Raw genomic sequence first — 14,804 nt, 5'->3', positions numbered from 1 at the left:
ATGAAATAGCAAAAAAAATGAAAAAACAGAAAGAAAAAAAGAAGTAGTCCCTCACCGGATCAATGGGACGGTCGGCGGGGGCGGTGGCGGGGGAGCACCGGGCGGCAGGGGCGGCGGGCGGCGGGGCGAAGGGGCGTCGGTGGGTGGGGTGGGGGCAGAGGGGTGGTGGGGCGACGGGGCAAGCAGGGGCAGGGGCGGGGGCAGCGCCGGGCGGCGGGGGCGGCCCCGGGCGGCGGGTGGCGGAGGTGACGGGGCGTCGGCGGGTGGGGTGGGGGCGGAGGGGTGGTTGGGCGACGGTCCAAGCGGGTGCGGGGGCGGGGGTGGCATCGGGCGGCAGGGGTGGCACCGGGAGGCGGGGCGGGGGCGGCGCCAGGCGGCGGGGGTGGTGGTGGGTGGGGATCTAGCTAGGGAGGGGCGTCGGGGAGGAGAGAGGGAGAGAAGAGAGAGTAACGGGCAGCGGGGGGTGGCGGCCGTTAGTTACTCTGCTCTTTGCTGTCCGCCACTCTTTGCCGTCCGCCTTTATCTCTCTTTGTCGTCTCCTAGCAAACAGCAAAGAGGTGGGGCGTTAAGTTTTTTCTAAACGGGCGGGGCGGTGGCGATCACCTCTCTCTTTGCCGTCAGCCAGCTGACGGCAAAGAGCCAGCCGATGGCAAAGAGCTTCTTTGCAGTCTGCCGTTTCTTTGCCGTCTGCTTTTCGGTAGCTGATGGCAAAGAGCTTCATTGCCGTCCGCTATCGGACGGCAAACAGCTGGCAGATGGCAAAGTAGCTGATTCTAGTAGTGTGAGATAGTAGCTTCTTTCTGTGAATCTTTTGCTTCTCACGTTGATCTCCCTAAGGAGAAGTGGTTTAAATGTAATCCTCCCATTGAAAAAATTAGTTGCACCTATTACAGTTGAAGAAAAGACTATCACTTATAATGATCCTATTGTTCCTACTACTTATGCTGAGAAACCACCTTTTCCTGTTAGGATAAAGGATCATGCTAAAGCTTCAACTGTGGCTCGTAAGAGTAATACTAGAACATATACACCTCCTAAGAAAATTAAAGTTGAACCTAGTATTGCTATGGTTAAAGATCTCTTGGATGATAATATAGATGGGCATGTTATTTACTTCTGTGGTGAAACTACTAATATTGCTAGGCCAGATGCAAAGATACATAGACCTTTTGTAGGCATGTCTGTTATTTCTGTTAAAATAGAAGATCATTGTTATCATGGCTTGTATGATATGGGTGCTAGTGCTAGTGCAATACATTTTTCCTTATATAAAGAAATTATGCATGATATTGCACCCGCTGAGTTAGAAGATATTGATGTTACAATTAAGCTTGCCAATAGAGATACTACTAAGCCATTTGGGATTGTTAGAGATATTGAAGTCTTGTGTGGGAAAGTTAAATATCCTGCTGATTTTCTTGTTCTTGGTTCCCCACAAGATGACTTTTGTCCCATTATATTTGGCAGACCCTTCTTGAATACTGTTAACGCTAGGATTGATTGCAAAAAGGATGTTGTTACGATTGGCTTAGGGGATATGTCTCCTGAGTTTAATTTCGCTAAATTTCATAGACAACCCCGTGATAAAGAATTGCCTAGTAAGGATGAAATTATTGGTCTTGCTTCTATTGTCATACCTCCTATTGATCCGTTAGAACAATATTTGCTAGACCATGAAAATGATATGTTTATGAAGGAAAGAAGGGAGATAGATGAAGTATTCCTTCAACAGGGTCCTATTCTGAAACACAACTTACCTGTTGAAATCCTAGGGGATCCCCCTCCACCCAAGGGTGACCCCATGTTTGAGCTGAAACCTTTATCTGATAATCCTAAGTATGCTTATCTTGATGAAAAGAACATATATCCTATCATTATTAGTGCTAACCTTTCAGAGCAAGAAGAGGAAAGATTATTGAAAACTCTGAAGAAGCACCGAGCTGCTATTGGATATACTCTGGATGATCTTAAGGGCATTAGTCCCACTCTATGCCAACACAAAATAAAATTGGAGAAAGATGCCAAACCAGTTAGAGACCCTCAATGACGGTTAAATCCTAAAATTAAATAAGTGGTAAGGAAGGAGATACTAAAACTCCTTGAGGCAGGTATAATTTAACCCATTGCTGATAGTGATTGGGTAAGCCCTGTCCATTGTGTTCCTAAGAAGGGAGGTATTACCGTCGTTCCTAATGATAAAGATGAATTGATCCTGCAGAGAATTATTACAGGTTAGGATGGTAATTGATTTCCGTAAATTAAATAAAGCTACTAAAAAATATCATTACCCTTTACCTTTTATTGATCAAATGCTAGAAAGACTATCCAAACATACACATTTCTGCTTTCTAGATGGTTATTCTGGTTTCTCTCAAATACCTGTGTCAGCAGAGGATCAATCAAAAACTACTTTTACTTTCCCTTTCAGTACTTTTGCTTATAGACGTATGCCTTTTGGTTTATGTAATGCACCTTCTACCTTTCAAAGATGCATTATCGCTATATTCTCTGACTTTTGTGAAAAGATTTGTGAGGTATTCATGGATGACTTCTCCGTTTATGGATCCTCTTTTGATGATTGCTTTAGCAACCTTGATCAAGTTTTGCAGAGATGTGAAGACACTAGTCTCGTCTTGAATTGGGAAAAGTGCCACTTTATGGTTAATGAAGGCATCGTCTTGGGGCATAAAATTTCTGAAAGAGGTATCGAAGTTGATAAAGTTAAAGTTGATGCTATTGAAAAGATGCCATGTCCCAAGGACATAAAAGGTATAAGAAGTTTCCTTGGTCATGCCGGTTTTTATAGGAGGTTCATTAAGGACTTTTCTAAAATATCTAGGCCTCTGACTAATTTTTTGCAAAAAGATATTCCTTTTGTCTTTGATGATGATTGTGTAGAAGCATTTGAAATACTTAAGAAAGCTTTGATTACTGCACCTATTGTTTAGGCACCTGATTGGAATTTACCCTTTGAAACTATGTGTGATGCTAGCAATTATGCTGTAGGTGTTGTTCTAGGGCAAAGAGTTGATAAGAAATTAAAGTTATCCAGTATGCAATTAAAACTCTTGATACTGCCCAGAGAAATTATGCTACTACTGAAAAAGAATTCTTAGCAGTTGTATTTGCTTATGATAAGTTCAGACATTATATTGTTGATTCTAAAGTTACTATTCACACTGATCATGCTGCTATTAAATATCTTATGGAAAAGAAAGATGCTAAGCCTAGACTTATTAGATGGGTTCTCTTGCTCCAAGAATTTGATTTGCATATTATTGATAGAAAGGGAGCTGAGAACCCCATTGCAGACAACTTGTCTAGGCTAGAGAATGTTCTTGATGACCCACTACCTATTGATGGTAGCTTTCCTAATGAACAATTAGCGGTCATTAATGCTTCTCGTACTGCTCCATGGTATGCTGATTATGCTAATTACATTGTTGCTAAATTTATACCACCTAGTTTCACATACCAGCAAAAGAAAAAGTTATTTTATGATTTAAGACATTACTTCTGGGATGACCCACACCTTTATAAAGAAGGAGTAGATGGTGTTATTAGATGTTGTATACCTGAGCATGAATAGGAACAGATCCTACGCAAGTGTCACTCCGAACCATATGGAGGACACCACGTTGGAGATAGAACTGCACATAAGGTATTGCAATCCGGTTTTTATTGGCCTACTCTCTTCAAAGATGCCCGTAAGTTTGTCTTGTCTTCTGATGAATGCCAAAGAATTGGTAATATTAGTAGACGTCAAGAAATGCCTATGAATTATTATCTTGTAATTGAACCATTTGACATTTGGGGCTTTGATTATATGGGACCTTTTCCTGCCTCTAATGGATATACACATATTTTAGTTGTTGTTGGTTACGTTACTAAGTGGGTAGAAGCTATTCCAACTAGTAGTGCTGATCATAACACTTCTATTAAGATGATTAAAGAAGTTATTTTTCCGAGGTTTCGAGTCCCTAGATATCTCATGACTGATGGTGGTTCACATTTTATTCATGGCGCTTTTCGTAAAATGCTTGCTAAGTATGATGTTAATCATAGAATTGCATCTCCTTATCACCCACAGTCTAGTGGTCAAGTAGAATTGAGCAATAGAGAGCTCAAATTAATTTTGCAAAAGACTGTTAATAGATCTAGAAGGAATTGGTCCAAGAAACTCGATGATGCATTATGGTCCTATAGAACTGCATATAAAAATCCTATGGGTATGTCTCCGTATAAGATGGTATATGGAAAAGCATGTCACTTACCTCTCGAACTTGAACATAAAGCATATTGGGCTATTGAAGAGCTCAATTATGACTTCAAACTTGCCGGTGAGAAGAGGTTATTTGATATTAGCTCACTCGATGAATGGAGAGCCCACGCATATGAGAATGCCAAGCTGTTCAAAGAAAAAGTTAAAAGATGGCATGACAAAAGAATACAAAAGCGTGAGTTTAACGTAGGTGATTATGTGTTGCTATTTAACTCTTGTTTAAGATTTTTTGCAAGAAAACTTCTCTCTAAGTGGGTAGGTCCTTATGTTATCGAGGAGGTCTACCGTTCCGGTGACATAAAAATCAACAACTTCAAAGGCACAAACCCGAAGGTGGTGAACGGTCAAAGAATCAAACATTATATCTCAGGTAATTCTATCAATGTTGAAACTAATATAATTGAGACTGTAACACCGGAGGAGTATATAAGGGACACTTTCCAGAATGTTTCAGACTCCGAAAAGGAATAGGTATGTGGTACGGTAGGTAAACCGACTCCAAAACAATTCTAATGGCAATTTTTCTCAGTTTTGGAATATTTAAGAATTTTGGAAAGCAAGAAGTATTCCAGGAAGGACACGAGGCCTCCACGAGGGTGGATATCACGCCCACCCTTACTGGGCGCGCCCCCCTGTCTCATGGGCACCTCGTGTTCCTCCCGGACTCCGTTTTCTTACACGTTACTTCTTTTGGTTTGTAAAAATTCATATATAATCTCCCGAAGGTTTTGAACACCGTATCATGCAAAAATTTCTGTTTTCGTTTTGAGCTGTTTCTGCCGCAGATTAGAGCAATATGTCATCTCAGGATTCGGAGGGAGAAAGCTACGTGGTTGATTACCTTGCAGACCCTAAGGCCTACGGGGACTTGGATCATTGTGACTAGACCACTGAGGAAGAAGAAGACTACGAGCCTAAGGGAAAGGAGGAGACTACCTCACATGAAGATGAAGTCCCATTACCTCAACCTAGGGATATGCATGTGGAGTTTAAAAAGTCAAGCCTCCCTGATAGAGCAACGAAACCAAAGATAGAGTTTATTCCTTTTCATCTCTTGATGGAAAACAACCAGGAACTATGCAAAAGGATATTAAGCCTTGAGCAGGAAATTGATGATCTAGGGGAGCAAAATTCCATCCTCAAGCGTAAATTGAGGAGAAAGCCTACATCACCAACAGCCCCATGAACACAACCTCCGAGGACATAATCACATGGGTATGGGCACTCCCCTTGGCAACTGCCAAGCTTGGGGTAGGTGCCCCGGTATCATATCACCATCACACTCCTATCTTTACCGTTTTACTTAGTTTGATTCTTTTAGTAATATCTTGATCTAGTAGATTAAAGTTTTGGTATGTATTAGTTTTGAGTTTTGCTTTGTGATCGCTCTATGTAATCGAGTCCGTGAGCTATCTATAACAAAGATTAGTATTGAGTCAAGGGCTTTGCTATCTTGCTATGATCTTGAGAAAATAGAAAGAATAAAAAGAAATAAAAGAGTTCATGTTGATCTTATGGATAGTAATGACTTCACATATAAAGAGTATGAGGCATAAAAGTTGTTGAGGGTTGACAAACTTAGTTTTGGTCATCATTGCAATTAATAGGAAGTAATAAGGAAAGAGAGGTTTTCACATATAAATATACTATCTTGGACATCTTTTATAATTGTGAGCACTCATTAAGTATGACATGCTAAAGAGTTGATGTTGGACAAGGAAGACAATGTAATGGTTTATGTTTTCTCACATCTCAGTTAAAGTATATTGTCATGGATGTTTGAAACATGTTGAGCTTGCCTTTCCCCCTCATGCTAGCAAAAAAATCCTTGCACCAAGTAGAGATACTACTTGTGCTTCCAAATATCCTTAACCCAGTTCTGCCATGAGAGTCCACCATACCTACCTATGGATTGAGCAAGATCCTTAAAGTAAGTTGTCATGTTGCAAGCAATAAATATTGCTATCTAAATATGTATGACTTATTAGTGCGGAGAAAATAATCTTTATACGATCGTGTGATATGGAAGTAATAAAAGTGATGGACTTCATAATAAAGGTTCATATCACAAGTGGCAATATAAAGTGACGTCCTTTTGCATTAAGATTTTGTGCATCCAACCCTAAAAGCACATGACAACCTCTGCTTCCCTCTGTGAAGGGCCTATCTTTTACCTTATGTCTTTACTTTATGCAAGAGTCAAGGTGATCTTCACCTTTCCTTTTTTCATTTTATCCTTTGGCAAGCACCTCGTGTTGGAAAGATCCTGATACATATATCCAATTGGATGTAAGTTAGCATGAACTATTATTGTTGACATCACCCAAAGGTGAATACGCTGGGAGGCGAAACTATAAGCCCCTATCTTTCCCAGTGTCCAATTAAAACTCCATAACCATAAGTATTGACTGAGTGTTAGCAATGTAGAAGACTATATGATAGTTGAGTATGTGGACTTGCTGAAAAGCTCTATTCTTGACTCTTTCTGATTTTCTGATAAATTGCAATTGCTTCAATGACTGAGATTATAGTTTGCTAGTTCTCAATAAAGTTTCCGTACCATACTTGACATTGTGAATAGATTGTTACTCGAGCATAAGAAATCATATGAAAAAATCTATATATGTTGTTGTTATAAGAATGATCATGATGCCCTCATGTCCGTATTTTATTTTTATCGACACCTCTATCTCTAAACATGTGGACATATTTTTCGATATCGGCTTCCTCTTAAGGACAAGCGAGGTCTAAGCTTGGGGGAGTTGATACGTCAATTTTGATCATGCTTTTATATCAATATTTATTGCATTATGGGATGTTATTACACGTTATGTTACAATACTTAAGGCTATTCTCTCTTATTTTACAAAGTTTATCATGAAGAGGGAGAATGCCGGCAGCTGGAATTCTAGCTGGAAAAGAGCAAATATTGGAAACGTATTCTGCACAGCTCCAAAAATCCTAAAACTCCACAGAAGTCAATTTTTCAATTAATAAGAATTATTGAGCGAAGAAAATACCAGAGGGGGCCCACACCCTGGCCAAGAGGGTGGGGGGCGCCCCCCCTACTGGGCACGCCCCTGTCTCCTGGGCCCCATGGTGGCCCTCTTGTGCCCATCTTCTGCTATATGAAGGCTTTTACCCTGGAAAAAAAATCAGAAGCAAGCTTACGAGACCAAACTCCCCCGCCACGAGGCGGAACCTTGGCGGAACCAATCTAGGGCTCCAGCGGAGCTGTTCTGCCGGGGAAACTTCCCTCCGGGAGGGGCAAATCATCACCATCGTCATCACCAACAATCCTCTCATCAGGAGGGGGTCAATCTCCATCAACATCTTCACCAGCACCATCTCCTCTCAAAACCCTAGTTCATCTCTTGTATCCAATCTTGTACCAAAACCACAAATTGGTACACGTGGGTTGCTAGTAGTGTTGATTACTCCTTGTAGTTGATGCTAATTGGTTTATTTGGTGGAAGATCATATGTTCAGATCCTTAATGCATATTAATACTCCTCTGATCATGAACATGAATATTCTTTGAGGGCAGTCACGTTTGTTCCTGAGGACATGGGTGAAGTCTTGCTATTAGTAGTCATGTGAATTTGGTATTCGTTCGATATTTTGATGAGATGTATGTTGTGTCTCCTCTAGTGGTGTTATGTGAACGTCGACTACATGACACTTCACCATTATTTGGGCCTAGAGGAAGGCATTGGGAAGTAATAAGTAGATAATGGGTTGCTAGAGTGACAGAAGCTTAAACCTTCGTTTATGCGTTGCTTCGTAAGGGGCTGATTTGGATCCACTAGTTTCATGCTATGGTTAGGTTTACCTTAATACTTCTTTTGTAGTTGCGGATGCTTGCAATAGAGGATAATCATAAGTGGGATGCTTGTCCAAGAAAGGGCAATACCCAAGCACCGGTCCACCCACATATCAAATTATCAAAGTACCTAACGTGAATCATATGAGCGTGATGAAAACTAGCTTGACGATAATTCCCATGTGTCCTCGGGAGGGCTTGTCTCATTATAAGAAATTGTCCAGGCTTGTCCTTTGCTACAAAAAGGATTGGGCCACCTTGCTGCACTTTATTTACTTTCATTGCTTGTTACCCATTACAAATTATCTTATCACAAAACTATTTGTTACCTACAATTTTAATGCTTGCAGAGAATACCTTATTGAAAACCGCTTGTCATTTCCTTCTGCTCCTCGTTGGGTTCGACACTCTTACTTATCAAAAGGACTATGATAGATCCCCTATACTTGTGGGTCATCAAGGGCCATAAGTAAATGAGTGCTGGAAATGAGCCCAAGAATAAATGGGCTCTGAGAAGGCCGAAAGATAACATGGGCTGGAAACGGCCCAGCGTTATAACCGGTCATTAATGGGTATAAACTATAAAGTGATACACTGTTCATTACGGGCCAGTTTCACCACGGGCCTTTAATGAGTGTAAAGTGATACACTGTTCATTACGGGCCAGTTTCACCACGGGCTGTTAATGGGCCAAGAGGTACAAAGGGCCTCATATGGGCCGAAAGACGTCATGGGCCATACATGGGCCAGAAGTGAAAACGGGCTGGAATCATATTGGATGACCTAGATGACACTACTAGGCCTAATTCGTATAGGGCGCAACGGGCCTTGGGTTATCGGGTTGTAAATGGGCTATATGCGAATAGGCCTTTAACAGGCTTTCCATGGGCCGGCCCGCCATCTTTTGACCAAGTCAAACGGGCCGGCCTTTTCACAGGAGTGGGCTTTTGTGGGACCGGGCTATGTGTCGACATATCATCGGCGCCTTCTGTCCAATGAGTGGATGATATATGTCCCAACGATGAGCCGACATGTGTTTCCTCCAGCCAACGATGATTTTACAAGTGCAAAATCCCCATTAGTCAGGGCTGTTAACGGGTTATCGGATCCAAACCCGACCTGATAGCTTAATGGCATTCCGTTACGGTGGATGCCACGTGTCATTCACCCTTGACGAAAGCACTTCGGTGACGCGCGATTTATCGTCATGGAAGTGGACACTTCTGTGATGATAATTTTGGTAATGTCATGGAACACTTCTACGACAGCACATGTATGACTATCTTGAGTCTGTCATAAAATCGTCATGGATGAACATGCATGACGATTAACGTGACCTACTGTGACAAACACGTATCATCATGGAAGTGTATTTTTTTGTAGTGAATAGTGATTACCGGTCTTGTTAACAATTGCCTAGGATAATTCCGCACACCGATCCATCATTATTCCACACTCGCTATTTATAATATTTAGTAATATATTCTAACTTTATGATAACAGCACCTACTTTTATATTTTAGCTCTCCGATATCATGCAATGTTATCCTCTTCATACCCACAACGTAGTTTTATTTCTCATATCTAGTTGGAAGCAAAGGTTCCGTGTACATAGATTCGTATCAGTGGCGGATAGGACTTGAGAGAATATTGGTCTTACCTTTAGCTCCTTGTGGTTTCCGAACTCCATACTTATAACTTCCACCTTTGGAAATTTCTATGATGATTCCCTGCACTTGGGGATTATCAAGTTCTTTTCTGGCGCCGTTGCCGGGGAGCAATAGAGCGGGGTTGATAGTCTCGTGTGTTCTTGTTTGCTTTCTTCACTAAGTAGATTTTGTTTTTCCTTTCTGTTTATCTTTAGTTGTGTGTGAAACATGCAAAAAAATTAAAGAATGAAAATACAAAAAAAAATTGCCTCTCATGCCTAAAAAGTTTTTCAAAAAGAGAAGTGATTGGAAAGTGATGCATTGAAGAAGTGAGGGTCGACCTTGAGCACTTGTGTTCGTGCTCACGGAAACAATGTAGATTTTTTCATGGAAGTTTCTCTGTAAATAATTATCCCCTTGTATATATCCATTGTACTATAAAAGAAGTGATGATTATATTGCTTGTTTACTATGTGCAGAACAAAAACAGAAACTTTGGCTGTAGCGTGTGATTTTACAATTTTTTTACTGGAAAGTCAAATGGGTCTGAAACTTTTTGCACATTACTTCTGTACAAATTGTTCAAATTTTAATATTTATTTAATAAATTTTTGAGTTACAGAAGTTTACTAAACTTCCAGATTACTACAGACTGTCCTCTTTTTGACAGATTCTATTTTTCGCGTGTTGTTTCCTTATTTTTGATGGATCTATGGCTAGTATCGGGGGTATGAACCATAGAGAAGTTGGAATAAAGTAGGTTTAACACCAATATAAATAAAGAATGAGTTCATTACAGTACCTTAAAGTGGTGGTTTGCTTTATTACACTAACGGATCTAACAAAGTTTTTGTTAAAGTTTTGTGTGAATGAAATGCTCGAAGATCGAGGAGCTATCAATATGAGAAGAATAAAGAGAGGCAAGAGTTCAATCTTAGGGATGCCCAAGGCACCCCAAGGTTGGCATCCCATCTTTCTTCTTCAACAAATATCAGTATACCTTGGTTTTTGTTTTGTTCACATGATTTGTGTCCTTTGTGTTTTTGTTTTTCCTTTAAGAACCATACTAGTATGAGATAGCCCTTCATTGATTTATAGAATACTTAATGTTCTTCAATTATATCTTTTAAGTATGATTTTATAGAATTGCTCTTTGTTCTTCACTTAAATCTTTTGAGTATGGTTTTATAAAATGCTTCGTGTGCTTCACTTACATATTTTGAGCTTGGATATTGGTTAGTCTATATTAATTGTATAATGCTCCATGAACTTCACTTATATATTTTGGAGTATGAATAATACTAGCATCTAAAGTGGGTTTGGAAGAGTGTCAACTTTAGGAATTAGTGATCCCACTATTCCGAATGAGAAGAATTTTGCTTATGTGGAGAGTAGAAAATTTTCTATGCTTGTAGATCATGAAAAGAATGCGTTATGTGGTGGTTATATTGTTGAATTCGTTCATGATGCTACTGAAAATTATTATGAGGGAGGAATATATGCTTGTAGGAGTTGTGATAATATTAAGTTTCCTCTCTATGTGCTTAAATTTTGAAGTTATACTTGTTTTGCTTTCCTATGCTAGTTGATTCTTGTTCCTATGAATTATGTGTTCACAAAATCCCTAAGCATAGGAAGTGGGTTAGATTCAATTGTGCTAGTCATATTCGTCATCATGCTCTCTTTATGTTTCAATTCTTTTCTTTTATGTCAGCATCATTGAAATCATCATGCCTAGCTAAAAGGCATTAAAGAAAACCGCTTGTTGGGAGACAACCCAATATTTACCCTTACTATTTTTCTGTGCTTACATGATTATTATACTGTAGTAATCATGTTTTATATCTTTTTGTTTGAATAAAGTGCCAAGTAAGACCTTTGGGAAGACATGGGTGAAGTCTTTCCAATCTTGCTGTAAAAAACATAAACTTTGTGCTCACGAGAATAGATGCCATTTTTTTTACTGGAGAGTGCTTTTAGGTGGATTCTTTTTGCAGATGATTAATAGAAAAATTCTTTTTGCAGATTCATAATATTTGGAGTAGCATAAGTATGGTTTTTGTCATATCATTACAGCCTGTTCTGTTTCTGACAGGTTCTGTTTTCATTGCATATTTGCTTGTTTTCTAGTTTCTATGGCTTATATTTCTCAATATAAATTGTAGAAATGATATGATACTGTAGGCATTGTGTGAGAAAAATTATGAACCTTCTCTTTGACAGTACCAAAGTGAATGGTTTACTCTTTATCATACTAACCTATCTCACGAAGTTCCGTTATGTTTTGTGTGATTGAAGTTTTCAAGCTTTGGGTGAGATATCGATATGAGGAGAATAAGGAGTGGAAAGACCCTAAGCTTGGGGATGCCCGAGGCACCCCAAGGTAACATTCAAGGAAGACCCAAGCGCCTAAGCTTGGGGATGCCTCGGAAGGCATCCCCTCTTTCGTCTTCAAAACTATCGGCACACCTTACTCGGAGCTATATTTTTATTCGTCACATGATATGTGTTTTGCTTGGAGCGTATTTTCAATTTTACTTGTTGTTTGAATAAAGTCATTGGATCTTAAATCTTGAATGAGAAAGAATCCTCCCATGGCTAGTTAATTATTTGACTACTCAGTGTTCTTCACTTATATCTTTCGGAGTAGTTTGTCATTTACTCACGTGTTTCACGTATATCCTATGAGTAAATGGTTGAATGCATTGAATATCATAAATCTGACTTTATATATGTTTCATATGCTTATACCATGGGGAGTAATGACTTCACACGTAATAAGTATAGGTAGTAAATTTATTGAAAGTTAGTAAACGCAGAATTGGTCACTTGAACAATTCATGAAAGAATATTGAAGGCAGAGAGATTTCACATATAAATATACTATCTTGGACATCTTTTGTAATTGTGAGCACTAATTAAAATATGACATTCTAAAAGGTTAATGTTGGACAAGGAAGACAACGTAATGGGGTATGTTTTCTTACATCCGAAATAAAGTATATTGTCATGGATCATCCAACATGCTAAGCTTGCCTTTCCCCCTCATGCTAGCCAAATTCTTTGCACCAAGTAGAGATACTACTTGTGCTTCCCTATATCCCTTAAACTAGTTTTGCCATGAGAGTCCACCATACCTCCCTATGGATTGAGTAAGATCCTTCAAGTAAGTTGTCATCGCTGCATGCAATAAAAATTGCTCTCTAAATATGTATGATCTATTAGTGCGAAGAAAATAAGCTTTATACGAACTTGTGATAGGGAAGAAATACAAAGCAACGGACTGCATAATAAAGGTCTCTATCACAAGAGGCAATATAAAGTGACGTTCTTTTGCATTAAGATTTTGTGCATCCAACCTTAAAATCGCATGACAACCTCTTCTTCCCTCTGCGAATGGCCCATCTTTTACTTTTATCTTCTACCCTTATACAAGAGTCATGGTGATCATCACCTTTCCTATTTACACTTTTTCCTTTGGCAAGAACTTTGTGTTGGAGTAATCCGGATATATATATCCAATTGGATGTAAGTTACCATGAACTATTATTGTTGACATTACCCTCAAGGTAAAAGGTTGGGAGGCGAATCTATAAGCCCCTATCTTTCTCTGTGTCCGATTAAAACTTTGAACCCATAAATATGACATGAGTGTTAGCAATTGTGAAAGATTAAATGATAGTTGAGTATGTGGAGTTTGCTGAATCAAAGCTCTGACATAGACCCTTCCTGCAAATAAGATGAATTGCAATTGTTTGATGACTGAGAATACAGTTTGTTAGTTTCAAGAAAGTTTATGATCTATACTTTAACATGTGAATAGCTTGTTACTTGATCATGAAAAGTTTTATGAGATGAGCTAGTGTTATGACATATAATGATGCTAGAAAGAGGTGATTGAAATTATCGTTGATCAAACTTGTGCATTTGCTAGCATTCACATTTCATAATTTATTCATTTTATCATTTACCTACCCGAGGACGAGCAGGAATTAAGCTTGGGGATGTTGATACGTCTCCAACGTATCTATAATTTATGAAGTATTCATGCCATGTTTACAATAGTTTTATATGATTTTTGTATGATTTGCTTAGAACTAACCCAGACTAACGTTGTTTTTAGCAGAACTACCGTGGTGTTGTTTTTGTGCAGAAATAAAAGTTCTCAAAATGAGCTAAAAATCAACAAAGATTTTTCTCGAAAGTATAAAAAATAATGGAGCAAAGAGTTACCGGAGGGGAGTCCTGTGGGCCCCACGAGGGTGGAGGGCTCACCCATCCCCCTGGGGCGCACCCCCTCCCTCATGAACTCCCTGTGGGGCCCCCTAACTTGTTCTCGACGCCAACCTCTCCTATGAATCCCTAAACTTCCAGAAGTTGACCTAGATCAGGAGTTCCGCCGCAGCAAACCTCTGTAGCCACGATAAATCAATCTAGGCCCTCTCTAGAACCCTACCGGAGGGGGCCATCATCACTAGAGGCCATGGGGAAGGATCTCGGAGGGGCCATCAATTCCATGAAGGCCATGGACCAGAGGGGGACCTCTCCCCATCCAGGGGGAGGCCATGGAGGAGGAAGCACAAGGGGGAGAACCTCTCCTCCTCTCTCTCGGTGGCACCAGAGTGCCATCGGGAGGGGAATCATCGCCACGGTGATCGTCTTCATCAACATCACCATCATCATCTCTTTTACGCGGTCCACTCTCCCGCACTCCGTTGTAATCCCTACTTGAACATGGTGCTTTATGCCACATATTATGATCCGATGTGTTGCCATCCTATGATGTTTTGAGTAGATATCTTTTGTCTTTGGGTTGATTGATGATCTAGATTGGTATGAGTTGTATGTTTTATTTTGGTGCTGTCCTATGGTGTCCTCCATGTCACGCAAGCGTGAGGGATTACCGCTGTAGGGTGTTGCAATAATTCCATGGTTTACTTATTGTATGTGTTGCGTGAGTGACTGAAACACAAACATGGATAAGTGGGTCATGGCGTTTGGGAATAAAGAGGACTTGATACTTTAATGCTATGGTTGGGTTTTACCTTAA

Source organism: Triticum aestivum, chromosome 7B, assembly GCF_018294505.1.
Source record: "Triticum aestivum cultivar Chinese Spring chromosome 7B, IWGSC CS RefSeq v2.1, whole genome shotgun sequence".
Lineage (NCBI taxonomy): Eukaryota > Viridiplantae > Streptophyta > Magnoliopsida > Poales > Poaceae > Triticum > Triticum aestivum.
This window is presented reverse-complemented; position numbering follows the sequence as displayed.